Consider the following 20,635-nt stretch of genomic DNA (forward strand, 5'->3'; position numbering starts at 1 on the left):
TGATAAGTGGATATTAGCCCAGAAACTTAGAATACCCAAGATACAAGATTCAATTTGCAAAACACATGAAACTCAAGAAGAATGAAGACCAAAGTGTGGACAACTGCCCCTTCTTAGAATTGGGAACAAAACACCCAAGGAAGGGATTATCTAGACAAAGTTTGGAGCTGAGACGAAGGGATGGACCATCTAGAGACTGCCATAATTGGAAATCCATCCCATAATCATTCTCCAAACGCTCACACCATTGCACACACTAGCAAGATTTTGCTGAAAGGACCCTGATATAGTTGTCCCTTGTGAGGCTGTATCTGGGCCTAGCAAACACAGAAGTGGATGCTCACAGTCAGCTATTGGATGGTTCACAGGGCCCCCAAAGGAGGCCCCGTGAGAGAAAGTACCCAAGGAGCTAAAGGGGTTTGCAACCCTAGAGGTGGAACAACAATATGAACTAACCAGTACCCCCCGGAGCTCATGTCTCTAGTCGCATATGTATCAGAAGATGACCTAGTCGGCCATCATTGGAAAGAGAGGCCCATTGGTCTTGCAAATTTTATATGCCTCAGTACAGGGGAACTCCAGGGCCAAGAATTGGGAGTGGATGTGTAGGGGAGTGGGTGGGGAGGGTATGGGGGACTTTTGGGATAGCATTGAAAATGTAAATGAAGAAAATACGTAGTTAAAATAAAATAAAAAATTAAAAACAAAAAAAAGTAGGGAAAAAAGGGAAGGGAACTTTATTCTTTATTTGTTGAAATTTCATTATTTTGATATTTGCTAAAGATAATCACAAAAGAATGAGCACATAAGTTAGTATAAGAAAGAAATATACATGAGAACTTTAAATGTATCTCCTTAAATCAACAAAGACGTATTTTTAATGAGTTGAAATTTGTGGCATAAAAGTTGTTATTCCAATGAAAGAAAAGAAAGAAAGAACTGAAGTATGATGTCTATGTGCTTAGTTTCCAGAGAGAACAATGGTGATGTGCTGCTTGTGGACGTTGTACATCGTGGTGCGGAGCCTAGTGCGCACCACGATGTACAACGTCCACAAGCAGATCACAGGTGTGCTGATGAAAGAAAAGAAAGAAAGAACTGAAGTATGATGTCTATGTGCTTAGTTTCCAGAGAGAACAATGGTGATGTGGCGCAGAAGACAAAACTATAGTTTCCTAAATCTGCACTGCGGGGCTAATGCTAGAAAACAGCGCATTCCAAAGGAGTTGTTTAGAATCAAGTGCTGATTTAGCTGGATAAAATGCAGCTGTCTTATCAAATTACACAACTGGATTCACACCATCTACTAATTCCTGGTGGAATTTTAAAGATACCTTTGAATTTCTATTAAAAAATCTCTAAAAAGTCATTAAAAAATTCATTCTGGAAAATTGTGAATTGAATATTAAAGTAAAGTATCAAACACACAATTATTTGATGTTCACCAAGATTTTACTTTGTGCAATGAGACTGCAACTTTGAAGCATTCTTCTTGGTGCTTACCTGTTGCCAGAGTATTTACCTAATTTTCAATTAATCTTCTAAAGCTAGTATTTCATGGGCTGAGAAATTATATAAAATCAGCCAAGAGAGTCTTATATAAACTCTATTCTTGTTTTGGTAAATCATATTTTCTTATATTCACCAGGCTTATTTATCAGGAGTATTATTGTATTCATGTGATAAGTATTTTCAATTTCTTTGTTAATATAATTGAATAAACCACATTAAGGACAATTTTCCTTTTAACAATGCTTTGCCCATTAGGGGTGCTAGAGACCTCAGTTAGAAAAAGTATCTGTTTACTGTTTAATCATGAGTTTGTTACCCAAGGACACTCATTAAAAAATGTGATCAATAAGGCACAATTGTGATTTGGGGGCTGTGAAGGCAGAGAAAAGAGCATCTCTGGGCCTTCTGGCTGCAGACTAAATTTCCATGTTCATTGAGAGACTGTCTTAAGGGTATAATGTAGAGAGCTTAAGAACTGAGCAACAAAATCATCCTCTGACCTCTGATTACGTGTATCCAAACATACATACACGCACACACACACACACACACACACACACACACACACACAAACACAAGCACACAAATACATAGTTATTGAGGATGTCTGAAACCTCCATAAGCTCTCATATTTGCATACACATCTGCAAGCATGCACATTCTTACAAACGTGTGCATATAAATACCCAAATACATGCAAATATATTGCACAATAGAAACTTGGGCATTTAAAAAAAAATCTGCTATCCTAACATTGAGTCATGTGCTTCTAAATCAGTACAAGCCTGGAATCACAGGTGTGCTGATGAATCTTCNGTNTGAAAGAACTGAAGTATGATGTCTATGTGCTTAGTTTCCAGAGAGAACAATGGTGATGTGGCGCAGAAGACAAAACTATAGTTTCCTAAATCTGCACTGCGGGGCTAATGCTNGAAAACAGNGCATTCCAAAGGAGTTGTTTAGAATCAAGTGCTGATTTAGCTGGATAAAATGCAGCTGTCTTATCAAATTACACAACTGGATTCACACCATCTACTAATTCCTGGTGGAATTTTAAAGATACCTTTATGGGTGATTTTCTTCCCAGTGCAGAGATTCCTAAATTAGACGGTTTTAAAAACAGGGGGGGGGGGAGCCTCTAGTATCTACTCACAAGGATTATTTCTGTTAGCAACTGTAGTGAACGGAAATTGTGCTTTGTTAGGTCTCAGGTCACCATTTCAGTAACTGAATCTAAATAAATTTCAAACTGACAAATTGTCATACATTTTTTTAAAAAAGTTATTTTTATATGACTTCAAGTCACTCTAATCATTTGTCGTGGTACCCAACATATTTTAAATGATGAAAACTCCTCTCATGAACACCACTTCTTCACTAATGTCCTTACTTTACATACTTTTTTTTGTAAAGAGTAACTTTCTATGGAGAATATTATGCATTACCCCTCCATCATACAGTATCTCTAAATAGCTAATAATATTTGTATATTGGTGAAGAAATTGAATTCAGTTGGCTTCACAGTAAATTTTCTTTTTACAAAAATAATCCATATTTTTAAATGAATGTACTGGAGACACTTCCTATGCATTCACAGGGAAGGGTTCTTTTATACAACATATTTTCCATCTATGAGGTTATTACCAAGCTATCTCTCTTAAAGGATGCTAATGGTCCCTTCTTGCCTTCAGGTCTTTCCACCTACCTTCTTTCAATATTCTTATAACATTATATAAAACCTTATAACATTTGTGTGTGTTGGATGTGTATTCATATGAGTGTGCATGTACATAGCTATGCATACATAAAGAGGTGCAAGACGTGTCTTTATAGGTCACTTTCTCACTTATTTTGTTAGACAGTGATTCTCACTGAACCTTAGTTCACTAACTTGACCATAGTGGCTACTCAGAAAGCTCCAGAGAATTCTTATCTCTGCCTTCCCAGTTCTGGGATTATAGGTGAATACACAGTGCTTTTCATGGAGATGACATGCAGGTACTAAAAATTCTGCAGCATGCACTTTGCTGACTAAGGCACCACCCTAGTTCCATGAATTATCATTAAGTTAGTAGAACTCTCTATTGATTTTTTTTCATTCAAACAAGTGGGCAGTTCATTTATCAAATCAATAAGGATATATTAAGAAGCAAATTATCAGACACTGTGGTCTGATTTTTCCCTTTATTATTCCCTTCTTCATTCTTTCTCATTTGCTTTTCCATTCTCAAACTAATACTAAAGAGAAGTATAATAAACAAACAAACAAACAACAAGAGCAGCAGGAGGCTATCAAGCAACCCCGGTCAGGTCTGTAAAGAAGAAGAAAGACAGCTAAAGGAGATATTTCCACATTGCCAGGTAGATGGGGTGAATGGGAATTAGTGATGTCTTCCATAATGACAGGCAGTAATAGGGGATTATTAAATCCCCTCTTTGTTGGGATGCATCAAATGACTGTGACATGGGAATGTACACTGGACTGTACAGGCAAGATAAAAAACTGAGACAAATACTAAAACCCAAGAGAGAACAAGCAGTAATCTAGATGGGGTAAATGCTGCATTTTTGAGTTTCCATCATCAAAGGAATGTATTGGAAATAAACAACTGTCTACATATATACTTGCACTTTAGTATCCTCATCTGTATTACTAGGATCTAAGGATATATGCTTGTTGAGATGCCTTCTGGTTCTGAGGCACTGTCTGTGTTATATTGCCTAACAGCACATATGACCATAACAATATAGCATCTAATATTAAAGTAAATTTTAAGTTAATTTAATAGGCTTAATTCACATCAGCTTGTGTGAATTACAGAGGCAAGCTTGATATGATTATTCTCTGTTTATAATAGATTTGAGACTAAAAGAGAGAACTCTCAGTTTTTGCTCCATAAAATAATGAACTTAGACCTAAAAAATATATACTGTGCACTGACAAAATTGCCTATAGTCCTGGAAAATCACTCCTTAAATCTAATGAGCAACATGATATACACAGTCTTTTTTTTTCTTTATTTTTAAACAAAGTTACTGAATTCACGCTATTTACTGGTTTGTGTTTCTGATTACAAGATGCTGTCCCCTGCTGTTTGCTAAAGATTATACCAGCTCAGAGTCACCAACCCAGAGAGAAATAATATGACAAGTTTATTTGATCTTCACATCAGAAGATCAAAATGTGGGCTTCTGTGTATCCATAGAAGAAAACCACCGTGGGGACATCACCTTCCCTCTTCCCAAGCTGTCTCACTCCAATGACCTTCATTTCTAGACAGGGCTTTGAAAAGTACTGATACACTGGAAGCAGGAGGATGGGATGACTTACTTACCAGGCAATTATTTCTTCTAAAAGACAGCTTATGAAGGATCTTAAACCCATGTATCCATTAAACGTAATTGATATCCCTGATGGATATATATACAGACTTGTGTGTCTTAACTAAATTTGCATGTGTGCTTTTAGGGAGTTCTCTTACTGAGCCTTTATTTCGGTTCACTTTAACGAAGACCACCCAGCAGTATAAAACAGTGCCATCTCTACAGAACTACAAACTCTCCTCTGGGGAACCACACTGATAATAAAAGCTAGTGTGTTCATGACTGTTTTCTATATGACTGGCTGCTCTCTGTGTTACCGAAAACTTGAATTCATGGGAAATTAGAAGAAGTGAAATTGACTGGATCTGGGTTCAATATTTGGCTGTCATTTACCAAGTATATCATGACATTTCACTTTGCCTGCCTTCAAAATCGTTCAGCTGTTTGAATATTAAATAAAGTGATGCATAAAAGAGGCTGCAAAACATCATACAGAAGCATGATTAATAATTGATTATGAATGCAAATATGAATATCAGATGACCAATTCAGTGTCATGTAGAGCAAATAGGCAATTTTGGTACTGTAGATAGGCAATGAGACACTAAGCAGAGCTAGGACATCTTCCTTGATTCTCTACTTAGCATCATTCCTTCCTTTTATGTCACTCAAGAGAATACTTAACTCTGAAGGGTGATAAAGGTGTTTAGTGACAGCTGGTATAACTCACTTTGAATTATCATACTGTTGATCTTCCCTATGCTGCCTATTTCCCTAAAAAGAATTCCTAATACCTTTCAATTTACTTTTAAATGTAGGGGGGGGGGCAACTTCTCTGAACCCATCCATCGCATCTAGGCAAAGAATTTTCCAATGTTTCCGCAGTGAGTAAATGATACTTGACCAGCACAAATTGAAGTTATAATCAATGGCCTACTAGTGTTTGTGAATCAGGCCATGTAACATCTTTTTAAATATAAAAGCATTGACTCCTTCACAAATTCACATTGTATATGTGTAACAGCTACATCAAAGCTCTCAAAAACATATTGAGAAACCATAAGCAAATGGAGCTGAATCTGAGATAAGGGCATTTTCTCTTGCAGGTGATGACATCTGAATTCCATATTACTGCTTCTTCTTCATCTTCAAAGAAATGTATAGATATACATTTTTGAACTCCAAAGAACTAAAGATAAAGTGCTTTGCATATAATATAAAGGGGAAAAGAAACCATTTGTCATGAACTTGGATAGGCCTTTGATATTCCTGTAGTAACGCAAAAGTTCTTATCTTATTGCCCAGCCATATTTTTTTTTAAACATTTGCACACTCTGAGCCAAGAGTGCTATCTGATATATGGAATGTTAGAAAACAAAACCACACACACACACACTACACATACACACACACACACACACACACACACACACACACATCAGATGACCAAATACACCATAAAAAAGTCCCTAGGAGAAGTGAAACAAAAATCTTTATTTACCTTCACTTTCAACAGGCACAGTCGCTAATATTTATAATCATCATTTTAAATTGCATTTGACCTCATATCTCAAATATGCTTGGCAGACTTAAAAGTGAGTGACTGTAGCTAATGGAAAGAGCTTTGTGATAATTATATACCAGAGAAAAATGTCAAAATATGTAAGTATTTTATCATTGTTCTATGGTCCCTGTCCCCGCTTCTTAGGAAAGGCAGTAGAGGTGAAATTTGCCAAGTGCTCTTCTAACACAAGGTGATGGAAAAGCCCACATTCAGGAGCGAGGGATGCTGGAATTGAGTTGTCAAGCTGTCCCGAATGTCTTGTACAAACTGAACAGGCCAATTTACTGCAACACTGCCTAGACTGAAGGCTCCTATCTAGCCTTTACACTTGTTTCCTCCTGGAGAGATTACCCTGCTCCCCCACGCTTTCCCTCCCTGGCAGCTCCTGACCTACCCCGGATTCCTCCTGAAAAACCAATTCTCCAAAGGAGAGCAGTCTTAATCCCTACCTTGGGACCAGCTTGCTGGACTTCCCAGAGAGGCTCCTACCATCAATCTGAAAGGAAAAGCTTAGTGTTTGTTGATAATTTTTGAATCAAGTGGTGAATTGATTTCAATATATTCTCTTTTGTACCTTAAAACTCTCGGCTTTCGGGATGAAAACCAGCAAGCTTTAAAAAATAAAAATAAAAATAAAATTGGCAACTCCCACACAGCCTGAATTGCTTTTTCTGATTACAAGCCTCCGATGGTGAGGGGCTGCTTTAAAACGGCGTTTTTTCCGACTCTCCCCTCCAGGTGGCAGCAGTGCTACACCTCAGTGGCTCCAATCCCCTTTTCCCTGACTTCAAGTGTTAATGCAATTGACCAATCACTGCTAAGATGATGGGAGGTAATTGGGTAATTGTATTTTACTGATCTCTAGCGGAGAAAGGGAAAAGGAAAGGGGAAAGAAAGAGGGCCAGAGGAGGGGAAGGGACTGCAGTCCTGGAACGCTTTGGGGAGTCAGGACCCTAAGTAACAAGACCTGGCATTGGTGGAAAGTCTAGACTGGCAGACGCTGCCAACCGCTCAGTGAGCGCATTCATTTATCTGGGAAGAGAGAAGAGAGAGGAGAGGGAGAGAGTTCACCGCGAAGTGGATGGAAGGGGAGCCGGAACTATGGCACTGAGACCGGCGCAGAGCAGCTACGCTCCCGAGGACGCATCTCCTCCAGGAGGACCAGCGGGCGTCGGGAACGGCTGCGCACAGAGGAACCAACTTGTGGCTCCAGACCGTCCCCAACGCAGCTGGAAATGAGATCAAAGCTGCAGTTTCATTTCAGAAGGATGAGAGGAGCCAGTGATTAGAGTTTTTTTTTTTTTTTTAACCCTCTTCATTCCTGTTTCGTTACTCCCCCCCCTTTGTCTTTAAATATATTTTTAAATTTTTTTTCTTTTAAAAATTACCTAACACCACGTCAGCCCCTTCACTTTGTTTTCCCTGCTTGAAATAAAAGCCTAGCCTGAACTTCCACAACCTTGGGGATTCAAGATCTACTGCTGGATGATGGAGAAGGGGACACCAGTGCTGGCAGGGGCCGCTGGCGAGGGACCGCATCAAGCGTCTCTCCGGTGATCCCTGCCCTGATCGCCGAGTTCAGCTATACCTGGAGAACCTGTACCCAGTGCTGGGGGTGGGGGAGGGGACCCAGTGAAAGCCACCCTGAGCCTAAAAAAAAAAAAAAAAAAAAAAAAAGTAGCTGACCGGGGGCGGAACGGGTTTGTTCTTGACAGCTGACGGAGCCTTGAAATTTTCCTCCTCTACCTCCGCCCCCTCCCCCGCCCCTGCCCCCCGCACTCCATTTAACGTGAGATTATGAAATCGCAGAGGCGGTGGAGGGAAGGCGACGGGATCTAACAGAGAGTTTGGAGGGGCGAGGGGGAAGGTGGCTGGGTGGCTGAAATCAAAAATCCAATTGCGCACTGGGTTGTGATGAGAAATCTAATCAGATCTTTGACGAAGGGGCCGGCCGGAAGGGTAGCCGGTGGGGGCAGTTGATCCCTAAATTCTCCGAAGGGGAAGCTGGGGAAAGGAATCGAGGATGTAAAGACAAGACTTTTTTGTTCTTTTTTTCTTTCTTTCTTTCTTTTCTTTTCTTTCTTTTTTTTTTTTCCTTTTCTTTTTCTTTTTTTCTTTTTTTAACCCCCGGAGGAGGTGGCTTTTGGGTGCCTTGCTAAAATGAAGGATACGGGACGCAGCTCTCTCTTGGAGCAGAACGCAGAGGATAAGGTGATGGTGACAGAGAGAAGAAAGAATGAAGCTTTTTCTTGTGAGACCTGGATCGTAACATAAATGTGTATATGGCCACACGGAGAGCATTGGGGGGAAAATGAAATAAGCTGATGTCAGACCTGCGGGGTTTGGTGTATTCTGACATAAATAATCATAAAATAGCTGTCCCCCTCCCCCAAGGATGTTTGGAAATGAAGAACTGAGGATCCACAAAGAAAAAGTGTGCTCATTTTTCTCTGTAAAAGAGAAAGTACGCCAAGGAGATATTTTTGGAATGAAAAGTTTGGGGCTTTTTTTAGAAAAGTAAAGACCTGATATATATTTTTTTTCTTTTGGAATTTCCCACAAGAGGAGAGGAAATTAATAATACATCTGCAAAGAAATCCCACTGAAGAAAAGTTGACCGTGGAAGAAGGAAGCATTGATTGGGAAAGAAATCAGCAGAGGACCCTTGGATCGGTGCCCGTGTTGACTAAAATTGAAGGATAATTGCAGTTGGATTTTTTTTCTTCACCAACCTCCTTTTTTGTGTGTTTTCTTTCTGGTTTTCTTTTGGTGTCAAGACCATGCATTCTTTCTTGTTCTTAACCACCTGGATTTCCCTCGGGATGTAGCTGTGCTGAAATACAGTGAGTGATCCTAATTTTCTTATTTATCAGGGAAGAAAATGTTCATTAATTTAGTGTTCTGGTTCTCTTTCTTTCCCCCTCCCCCCTCACTGTGGTTTTTCAAGGACCCGGCTATTGGGAACAAGAAAATGAGGGACAGGGTGGCCCACGCAGTTGTTCCATCAAGCTGTGCTCACTGATAAGCTGGACTGCTATAATGATGCAGGTTGTCTGCATTCTACGCAAATGCCTTTGCAAATGTTCAGTATGGAGAAGAAGGAAAGAAAAAAAAAAAAAGCTCTCCATGTAAGCTGCTGCAGTGTGGGGTGCGGATGCAAGTGATTGGCACTCTAGAATCCATTTAAGTTACCAGGAAACCCCAGAGTTAGCAGCACAAATGTTAGCTATTGGAAATCGAAGGGGCCCAATTTAAATTTCATTATCCAACCGGACACTGCAGATCAACAGAAGTATTAACACAAAACTAAGATACTCAAGCAGGTGAAGGATGGCTTCTGGCTAATTCATAAGAGGGAATTGTGCGGTGGCAGAGGAAGTGGTAGAGCGCTTCTTGCACTCCCTTGTCTAAATGTGGTCTTTGCATCCCTGGGGGCTTCAGTGATGAAACTATGACTGAAACAAGGAGGACTCATTCACCCTACCCCTTGTAACTTCAGACTCCCTTGGTTTTCAGAGAAGTGGCACTCAGATTGTAAAGGACCTGAATATTTAGCATAGGCTTTGCCAGGAATCCTCCAAACACCACTAAAATACAGCTCTTGAGAAAAAAGGCAGACATTTATCATCCTGTGGTAACTTAGAAAGGAATGCCAAAGGAACAATTTGTGTGTTGAGTACCAAAGCTTATCATGGACCAAATTTGCTTTGAAAGAAAGAAGGCAATGAAAACAAACAAACCAACAAAAGTAAATAATAATTAAATAAAAGAGAATGTTGCATGTGATTTGAGAGGCTGGGACCTACAGGATCACCTCCCCCTCCTCCACCTCTGTCAGAGTCTTAGAGCTTGTCTGCTATACAGAAATGCTTTCACCCCCACATATGACACCCCTCTCTGGAGGCTTCTATTAGAACCATGAACTCTCAGGTAACTTTAGAACTATATCACACAGGCTAAGAAAAGAAGAAACTGAGGCCAGGAGAGAAACCACAATTCCTTGGTTAATGACCAAACAAGTCTGAGACAGATGACTCACACAAGCCTCGGAGAAGCAGACAAGGTTTGAATCCAAACTAGGAAGAAATCTGGCACATATAGGAGGTTCACAGCTGCCATTTTTATTTGGGAGAGAAAGGCACAGTGATCTAGAGATGATGAAGTAAACTTCTGTCAGTGTAGACATCAAGATTTCTAAGTGCCAACATCCCTCTCCTCCCCTCTCCTCCCCTCCCCTCCCCTCTCCTCTTCCTCTTATCCTCTCTCTGCTTGTCTCATGGTTCACAAAACTCTGGCTTTAAAATATTTAAATCCCAGAAGATCCACAAGTCTGAAATATCCCAAAGGAGATAGACGGCAGCTGCCTCCTGAGTACCCTGTTAGTGCTGGGCACGTTTATTGCTCTGAGTGGTAGACTCTAGAGAGTCATTAAGGATCTGTGGAGTTAGATTTATATTAGAGAGGTGATAATAGAAACCAGAAACACCCTGCTAACAGTATCTATGTCTGTTCTTTAGCTCCCATCATCTGTTCTTATCCTTCTTGTTATTCCTTAACTAAGGTAGCCTACAGCAAAGCACTTCCCTAATTTATTTTTCTAGGCACATGTTTCCTGTTGGGAAACACAGATTCTGTAGGAATTTACCAACTTATGAAAACACATGTGTGAATTATTTTCCTTGAGAACTCTATGGAGGCTTCTATATATTTCTCCCTCCCTGTCCTTGTCCCTGTCCCTGTCCCTGTCCCTGTCCCTGTCCCTGTCCCTGTCCCTGTCCCTCCCCCTCTCCCTCTCCCTCCCCCTGCCCTCTCCCTCTCCTTCCCCTTTCTCTCCTTCTCTCTCTTTCTCTCTCATCTTGTGGTGTGTGTGTGTGTGTTCTAGTCCTTTATGATTTGCATGGTTATTGTTGTTAATTCACCATTCTTGATTGTGTAACAAGTCAAGTTATACAAAGTTGTTGATCCTCTGCAACTTAGTGCAACAAGCACAGAAGTAAGAGGAGAAGAAAATGTTTTGAGGTTTTCCTTACTTTATAGTTCAAGTTCAGGCTTTGTCTGGAAACCTTGCCCTGCAAGTGTGCTGCTTCTGCTAATCAGGAGATGTGGTACTAATCATCTTTGTGTTCCATAGAACTTTTCTCAATTCTGAACTCTACTCCCATTAGACCACAAACTATATGTTTCTGTTCAACATTGTCATGGCTTTTCTGTCCCTCTCCCTCCTTATACAAATAGGTAGATGTTGCCAAGAGGAGGGAAGGAAGGGAAGGAAAAGACGGTCTATTTGAAATCTGTGCCAGGGCAAAGCTCCCTCTCCCTGACAGGACCGGGCATTTGAAGGTGTTCTTTGTGAGGTGAATTACTTTGCTAGCATTGCACTTAGTTGCCCAGACTAAGCTTGGGAATCCCCTTCTTTGGCTTGGGAATCACTTGGCTGTACAATATCCACAACTTTTTATGGGATAGGAAAGAAATCCTGGCTATGGTGGAGATGAAAGCCTACCTAATGATTGCTTCAGCTCAAGTTGGCCACTCAGTGTATTTGTGCTAGGTAGGTAAACATAGGCACAGACGTCTACTGGGGACCACAGACCCAGAAAGCTGCAGGTTAGTACTAGTTTTAAAGGTATTTCAAATTTCTTCCCCCTGTAATCTAATAGCTACACCCTTTGAGCAACATTTTAAATTTCCCTGTCCCTTATCTTTTTTCTTTTGCTTGTGGGTTGAGAATAACATCTAACTTGTTGATAAATTATACTTGTTTTGTAAATTATAAGTGATATTCTGCAAAACCTCAGCCACAACAGTCTCTCTCAGGGTGATGTCTGTCTGTTACGGTCATTCGTGAGTTAATTCATGTGTCTCTACTTCCTGAGGATGAATGAAGTATGACCTAGTACTTTGAGGGTCTGTTGGTTACGTTCAAGCACAGTTACCATGTGGTTTAAGGTTTCCCTTCCAAGGCCTTACCAGAATGGGTTGTTTAAAATATATTGCTATATACATATATTGCTGTTTAGAAAAAGAAATCTTAGCCAAAAAATACTTAAAAGATAATTTAGGCATAATGAAAGAATGATATAACTACACCTATCATGTTTTCTACTTTCAATCTTAAAGTTGCATAAGGCAACCTTGGACTTTAAGTGTTTTCTGGTTACATATGCAATCATCTTGTTCTGGAATGCATAAATAAAGACAAATGCCTTTGCAAATATATAAATTTAAATGAAATAGTACATCATTCTATCACAGCTCTTAAGAGCCCGGATTTCACTCCCTTAATGGAAGGGCTTCCTATTCTGATGTGTAGGGTCAATCTGAGTATGGTAAAAGATGAAGGAAAAGCCATAAGTAAGTCTTAGTAATTTTCCACTTGTCTAAGCAGTGGGTCTTCACCATGATTTGTTATTTATTTACCATAGTAGTCCTATACTCTGTCCACGTGCTCAGTGGACATCCTTAGAACTCTGTTCCCTTTAATAATTACAAAACAAAGCCCAGATTTTAGTCATAGTAACTGATGACATCAGCATCATATTGGCAAACTGTGTATAATAATACTGACAACTTGGTGACTACCTTACTGGGTTTTGATTACTGAACTTTAGAAAACACTTTAAAATCCGGAAGGGTTTGGAAAGTCCTCCTAAAGTTCATCGTTCTCACTTTCCATTAGCATAAATGAAAACCTATCATGGAAAATGCTCACCATTTGGTACATCTTATATTTTTGTGTGTTTTCTAAACTTAATAAAGAAATCAGGCAGAACTCAGATGCTTGTGGTCAAACTGAACTCAAATAACTTCACTGTGACATATGAATTATACTTAGCGTTTAGCCTATTTCAATCAATATGCTTATCTATAAATTAGAGATAACAACATGAAACTGCCTAGCAGAAAAAAATGAATTAGGTTTCTTTATGTCATGTACTATCAGCATTCAATAAGTCCATGTTTAAATTAACCATCTTTGGTCTATGATCAGGTAATGTGTGGAATAGAAACAAGAGTAAAAATGGGTTTTTGTTGAAGGAAATGTCTTGACTACAATTCACTTTGGTAACCCAGACAGGATTGAATTTGGTGTTAATAATGGCATCTTGACACACATAGCAGTTACCTGGGATTCATGATCCTCAGTTGAGGAGTTGCCTCATTAGATTGCTATGTTGGTGGGAGTGTTTCCTGATTGATATAGAAGAGCACAGCCCACTGCGGGAGGTATCATCCTTGAACACATAGTCAGGGGTTGTAAAAAAAAAATGTAAGCTGAGCCATAGGTACCAGACCAGTAAGCAGCATTCCTGGTCTCTGTTCATTTCCTTCTGCTTGGTTCCCACCATGATTTCTGTCTTGACTTCCTGGAATCAAGGACTATAACCTACAAACTAAACAGGTTCTTCCCCAAAGTGCTACTGGTCACATTATTTATGGAAGGAAAAGAATTACCCACCAGTCATATAGTTTTCAAACACACTTGGCTGTATCTCAGTGAAATACTCAGTCATCAAAGGCTGTGAATATACTTTGTGGATTGTGAAAAATATACACTGTGTTCATGTATACATTGGCTGCATTGGCCAGAGGTTTATATCATAGATAACAAAAATTGATTTGTAAGTAATATCTTAGAAGACTCTAGGGTGAAGGGAGGCAGATTAAGAATTTATGATGTCTTCATTTTGTTCAAATTATTTTACTTGATAATTATTGAATTGGTAGACAAAATTCAGTCTGTGGCTGAAATAATGAACTAGGTACTTCTCTGAGGGAATAGGCTGTGTTTTTCTCTGTCATGTTCTCAGAAACTCATACCCACATGCAAAAATTTCCAGTCTTTTGATAACTGTGCTTCATTTAATCATCTCCTATAATGAATTCAAGTACATGTACACAACATGTACATTCTTGTGTACATGCAAACCCTTGAGAATGTGCGCATGCGTGCGTGGGCGCGCGCACACACACACACACACACACACACACACACACACACGTGAAAGATTGTTCTTAAGAATCTACAGAAGGTTAGTGAAAATTCCTCATGATTGTTCTGACTGGATACACAGAGATAGGGAGAAGAGAGGCTATCTTTTATTGAAAATACTGAAGTCTGAACATTATGTGATTCAGTAGATTTCTCTTATATTTGATGTTGTCATGGGTGGACTGGTGAGATTTGGAATGTCTCATACTAGCTCCTTTGTGCTTACAGTCACTTCTGTTCAGTAACATTTAACACAGTGGTAGTTCAAGCACTAGGAACCTGATATTGAGTTTATAGTTATCTACCTAAGAATTCATGATTGCTGGTAACTAAGAGCATATAATGCCTGATAGTAGGAAATTAGTGATGAAGAGGTGAATGGAAGCAGCAAGTCATTTTCATTTGCAGATACAATGGTGAAAGGGAAAAGAAAAAAAAAACCTAAAGGATGTTCAAATGCCTTGTCATGACTTTAGAATAGAAAAATACTATGTTATAACTCCGTTTTAGCATCTGCTAGTTATTTTTCCCTAAGTTGACAGTTATACCATATACATCTCAGTTTTCCACATTGCAAAACTGGTTACCCTTTTCTTTATCTTTATAATTGTGGAAAACTAAGATATATGTACAGTACAGACCCTGGGACATTAGTCAAACAGAGAGGACAGTAGTACCTCATTGTCTGTTCTATGAAATCCAGTTATTTTCTGTGGTAATGAGAACATTCAACATACAATCGAGGGTTGTATTGTTTTGTATCTAATGAGCATAAAAATATGGAAATGTTTTGTCAAGTTCCCTATCAAAGTTCATAATAATACTTTCTTTTTATATTTATAAAATATCAGTAAGATCATAATGAAGGTTGTACATGATTTTAAAGGGCATCTATATGATATAGCTATGCTTCTATTTCAATTTTGGTGCAGGTTTATGGCAGATTCCTGTAGTTATCTAAAAAGCCACATTTTTGGAAGTTTTGGATGTTATTGAATAATGACAATCATAATTATCACTTGGGAGTCATGTAATAAATGCCAGACAATATGTTGCAAATAAAACTCTTCACTTTGACTCTCACTTATGGAACAGAAACAAACAAAAATAGGGTAATTTTGAACATGTTTCAGCAATTGGAAGGTGAGGCATTTATTGTCACCAAAGATCAGACTCAATACATTTAAACGTATTGTCTTGGTAACAGCCTGGCAGCATATGACCTGATGAGCCTGGGAATGTTTTAATTGAGTTTGGAATATCGCTTTCCTCCTCCTACTTCGGTCACATAACTTGCATATTTTTATCATATCTCAATCATATCCGACTGTGTCTTTAAAAAAGTGATCACTTATAAGAAAGATTCAGGGAAAATTATGTTAATCCATCTAGAATATCTATGGACCAATGCTTTTTAAAATATGTATGATATTATCTGTAAACTCAGGAATAATATCAATGCTCATAAAACTGGTCTTTAGATAACAATATCTTTTACACAGGGTAATCACATGAATGAGACTTACCAAGACTTAGTTATATTACAGTTGAGTTTGATACCATGCTCACCCCTGAGTTCATGTAGGTATTTCAGAGGATTGAGGATTTATTTTTCAAAGATTAGTTTCATTATTCATTTTACTTTCTCCCCCTCTTCCTCCTTTCTGATTAGGATTTCCTCCGTATTTCTGAGAGCTATTTACCCAGTTCATTTCGAGACACCCAACTCTATTCCTTAGCCATAATTGTATGTGGAGATACCTAATCAATCTCCATAATCAATAACTTTCTTATTTTCTTGGATCTCATGTTGGCTTCATAAACTTTCTACAACTGAAATTGATTGCTTTCCTTCCAGTAACTTCTGTATCTAGAGTTTCCAATACTGATAGCTCTTTAACCTTCTTGTCCAAGCAGTAATCAAATTCAATTGTTAGCTTCTGTCACACAGTTTCCTAGACTCCATCATTGTGTTTAACAATACACTTTTCTTCAGTGTAGTTTGTCACTCATTCTCTTACAAGCATTATTCTAAGAATAAAGCCAGACAGCTTTTGTTCCATAATCTGTGAGTATCTTTGTAGACTGAACTCCATGCTCTTCTCCTGATTGTAACCAATTGACCAGCATGGTCATACCTTCTCCTGTCTTCCTGCTTTTCTAAAAATTTCACTCCTCTGGAGATCTGGCAAGCTTCCACATGAACTTTGTAGCTGACACATGACACTGGCCAAGCATATGCTTCATATGTCAAGCCTCAAAACCTGCATTCTCCTAGACTCTTACCTATCTTTTTCTAGACATATAGGTGTGTTCTTTCTTCTCCTCAGAAACATCTTGGTTATCACATGCCCTCGGTCTCATTATCTACCTACTTGGCTACACCCACTCAATTTAGATTAAGACCTCATGATATCCCTTTTCTCATCTCTAACACTTACCGAGACAATAGAAATTTATTTTGGCAGAACCTATAAACAAGTGAAAAGGAGTGAGCTATGACTGGGATATAAGGTGAATAAATAAATAAAATAAAAATAAACAAGTAAATAAAACAAGTGGACAGAGCTAAGACATGCTCTTAATTTGGCTTCTAATGAAAGCTAAAATTTTAAAAATACTTCTGTCATTAGAATTACTGTCACATAATTTTCTCCAGTGTCTAGGTTTCTAATCAGCATTATATGTAAAGTTTGCTGTAATTTTCTCTGCTTTAATAATAGTATACATATATTTCTCAATCATCACTTCTCAAAATGTACTACCTGTCCATTTCTACAATAAGTTGACACAAATAGATTAACAAGCAATGGTGAACTTGTGCAATTTTCTAAGTACATTTATGGTTCCTGTTTGGCCTTTTGAAATAGTGAATACCATTTTTAACATAGGCATATGTAGTATAGTGTTATATCTTATCTCACTCATATTAAATGCTTAATGCAGATTTTGTCAGACACATTCCTCACAGGCATCACTCACAGATAGCGTAATTATTCTCCCAAATTAAGTTGTTCACTGCACAATATTCAAAGCTGGGTAAGGTTTGCCTTCCCACTCTGGAAGGCCTACCACAAAGATTATGGATTTCGAGTATGAAGATTGCCTGAATACAAACTCTTGCAAAGAGAATCAGGGTGTAAGGGCTGAGGATCTTCTCCCTTTTAAAGTGTAGCTGCTTTTCACATTATATCAAGAACAGCTTTTACTGAATCCAGTTGTTTTGATCTTATGCTTTGAAATAATGCCTTCTCCTTTCTTGCAAAACAACCCAAAACAAACAAAATACACCAGAAATACAACATAAAACAAAAAACCAACAGAATAAACTAATTTAGGTGAAAGATAATGCTAAGGGAAGATCAAACTGAGTTATGTTTAAATTTTATTCTTCAATCTTTAGTAATGAATGTCTTGACTATTTGAAATATTAATGTTTTGTTAAATATTCATTGAAATGTTTTCTTCTCTTTTTAGATATCTTCTACTTAGAAATTAGGAATAGTAGAAATTTTCATAGTAGATAAAAGTACGTTGATACTGATTTTTACAGAGTTTAGAACATCTCACTTTTCCTTTTCATCTTACTATCAAGTTTTTTATCTCAAGATTTCCAAAACAGCTGCATATTCTCTACTACCTAACAAGATAAAGCCTGAGGACTTGAAAATGGGAAGGTGCCAGGGAGGAGTTACTTGGAAGAGTCAGTGCTGAATCTGGTGATTCCTTATTGCCAAACTACAAGTTGCCAGGAGCACACTGTTTCCTTGAGAGTAGCTCATCTGTTCAACTCACCGATCTTGAACAAGTAATAATAAGAAATGCAAAAGGAAAACAATTATTAAAGTGGCTCTGGTATTGCATAAGGATTCACAGATTTAGAATGGGAAGATCATCTGTCTTTGGACAATTAATATACTTTCATAATTACTAGCCTCATCTATTCCTGTACATATAGCCTAAGTCAATTTGATTGAGATCGTATTATGAATGCATATGTTCTTTTGAATATTTTGGTTACTAAATCAAGAACCCACTGCAAAATATTAAGATATTTATTCTCATGACAAAGGATATGTGTTCTTTAATGATAGCTTGGTACTAAGGTGGAGATTTCAGTAATTAAGACAAAGATTCTAAGAAAGCTTTGGGACCTTTGGAAGCGTAAAGAATTCTTTCTCCTGAATTTTTCCAGCCAGATCTCAGATGTGCGGACTTTTCACAATCTTTGGTTGATAGGATAAAAAATGAGGGAAGGAGAGAAAGTGGATAAACCTGACCTGCAGTCATAATGCAATAGAGAGAATGTTACTTGTTTATTGGCTAATCTCTAGAGAGACTCACTTAATCTAGAATCAGCATTCTAATGTATTGTGAGGGAACTTGGGTGGGGTGCCTCTCAAAGTCAGAAGCCACCCAAAAAGAGTTAACATCTATGAAATGGTGCTCAGGAAGGCAAGAATGGAGCTATGAAGGCTTTCTCTGTATTGTTTGAATGTTGCCATGGCAATCGTTTCCAGCAGAAGTTACATGTTTTCAATTCCCCAAAGCATCAAGCAGGCTTTCCCTCTCACCCATTCTCCATCCGTGCCTGTGAGCCTTCATTCAAGCCATTGCCTTCTGTCTGTCTTCTCTCTTGCCCTCACTTTTCTCAAGTTATCCCCCATTAATAACTAAAGTGTCCCTACCCTAAGGGGTCACTTGTGGCAGAAAGTAATTCAGGCATATAGTACTCTACTAGATCCATTTTCCTGTTTCCCCCCTTCTGTTTATGTATTAAAGACCTAATTAGACTGAAGCTGTGGATAGAAGCAGGGTTGGGCTTTCCCTTGTTGGTAGGACACAGAACATATTATAATGGTTGGTGTTGTGGTGATATGTTAATTGGATCGCTCCAGGCAAGTGCAGAGCAGCCGTCTCTGACAATTAGAAAGAACAATGGCTTTACTATGAAGCAGCCCCCTCTCTGAATCGGTGCAGGGATTAGCATGCACTGCAAGTCTCCAGAAGGTTCCTGTATACCCAAGACAGATCTGCAGTTAGAAATGCATCCTCTCCCTTTAAGCAAGTATGCTGCTGCCTTTCACTTAGCTTATTTTCCTGGCATGGGACAAGAAGTGAGGGTAGATCTGGCTAGGTGAGCTGCAGAGGAAACCCTACCCTGTTGAAGACCTAAACCATAGGATATATCGTGAGGATATTAGCGCGGTCTCTTTGCCTGCTTAATGCACGTGGCTGGTGAATTGTGAAATGGGTCTCATTAGAGCCTTTCATATCCTGGAATGTGCCAAAGTGCGTTGCAGGCACAGCGCCATCACTTTGGGTCCAGCCCTGCTGTTCTTCACAGCAGCCAAGAAGGGACAGAGGCTCTGTCTGTATTAAAGGCTTCAGTCCCATCCCTCTCTGTCTACTGTTCATTGTAAGGGTCCTGTGGCCCTTTCAGCCCAGTCAGGGATGAGGCATAGCACATTCCCTAGGTGTTTATGGAGAAGAAATGTGAAAGATTCTAAGAATCACTGTGGAGTTTAAGGTCGCCATTGGAGGCGGCTACCTACACAATTTTTTCCCCCAGGATGCCTTTAGGGTTGCACTTGTTTTGCTTTGTTTTTGTTTTTGTTTGCTTGCTAGTTTGCTTGTTTTCCTGAAAATATTTCCAGATACTCACCTGAAAGAAAGGATGGGTAGACTGTCCCAACCAAGCCACATTGTGTTATTAGATACAAAAACGCTTTGCTTTCCCCCACTAGCTTGACATACTAAGGGTTTTGGAATGACCCTATATATCCCAGAATATAGCCCCATCTGTATTCTGAGCTACCAAACATTGAATATTATGTATTTCAGTTGCTTGGTGTTAATTAAAATACAACATGATTCTAAAAGGTCCATAATATAAAGGCATAAATAAATCTCAGACCCAAGTTTGGACAAGCCTCATGTTACTGGTTCAGCACACTCTTCGTTCTTAACCCCAAATTTCTCAACTATATTATGAGAATAACTATAGTATGAGTGATGAGGATATAATTGAAAATATGCATTAAATGCATTTATCAGAGTTTTTTTTATACTTCTAAATGTTTGTTAAAGGATATGTCTCCTACTGCCCCCTTTCTTCTTGGATTTTTAGACAGGGTTTCATTATATAGTGCTGGTTGGCTTAGAACTTATTATGTAGATGGCTCTGGACTCTAAGTGGCAATGAGGTAATCTTCCTATATATGCTTTCCAAGTGGTGAGAC

At 38.7% G+C, this 20,635-nt stretch overlaps 1 protein-coding gene across 8 annotated transcripts in view; it reads left to right on the top strand.

Moving 5' to 3' along the window:
• Positions 1 to 20,635, top strand: part of Lrrc4c (leucine rich repeat containing 4C) — a 1,249,590-nt gene that overhangs the window by 1,072,952 nt on the left and 156,003 nt on the right. For 3 of the 8 annotated variants that reach the window (XM_029473973.1, XM_029473972.1, XM_021154567.2), the window contains exon 1: positions 7,296 to 9,243. The exons of the other annotated variants lie outside the window; for them this stretch is intronic. The gene's annotated coding sequence lies outside the window, so the exon portion shown is untranslated. Of the gene's footprint in view, positions 1 to 7,295; positions 9,244 to 20,635 lie in introns of those variants that run through there. 8 annotated transcript variants of the gene reach the window in all.

Source organism: Mus caroli, chromosome 2 (assembly GCF_900094665.2).
Source record: "Mus caroli chromosome 2, CAROLI_EIJ_v1.1, whole genome shotgun sequence".
Lineage (NCBI taxonomy): Eukaryota > Metazoa > Chordata > Mammalia > Rodentia > Muridae > Mus > Mus caroli.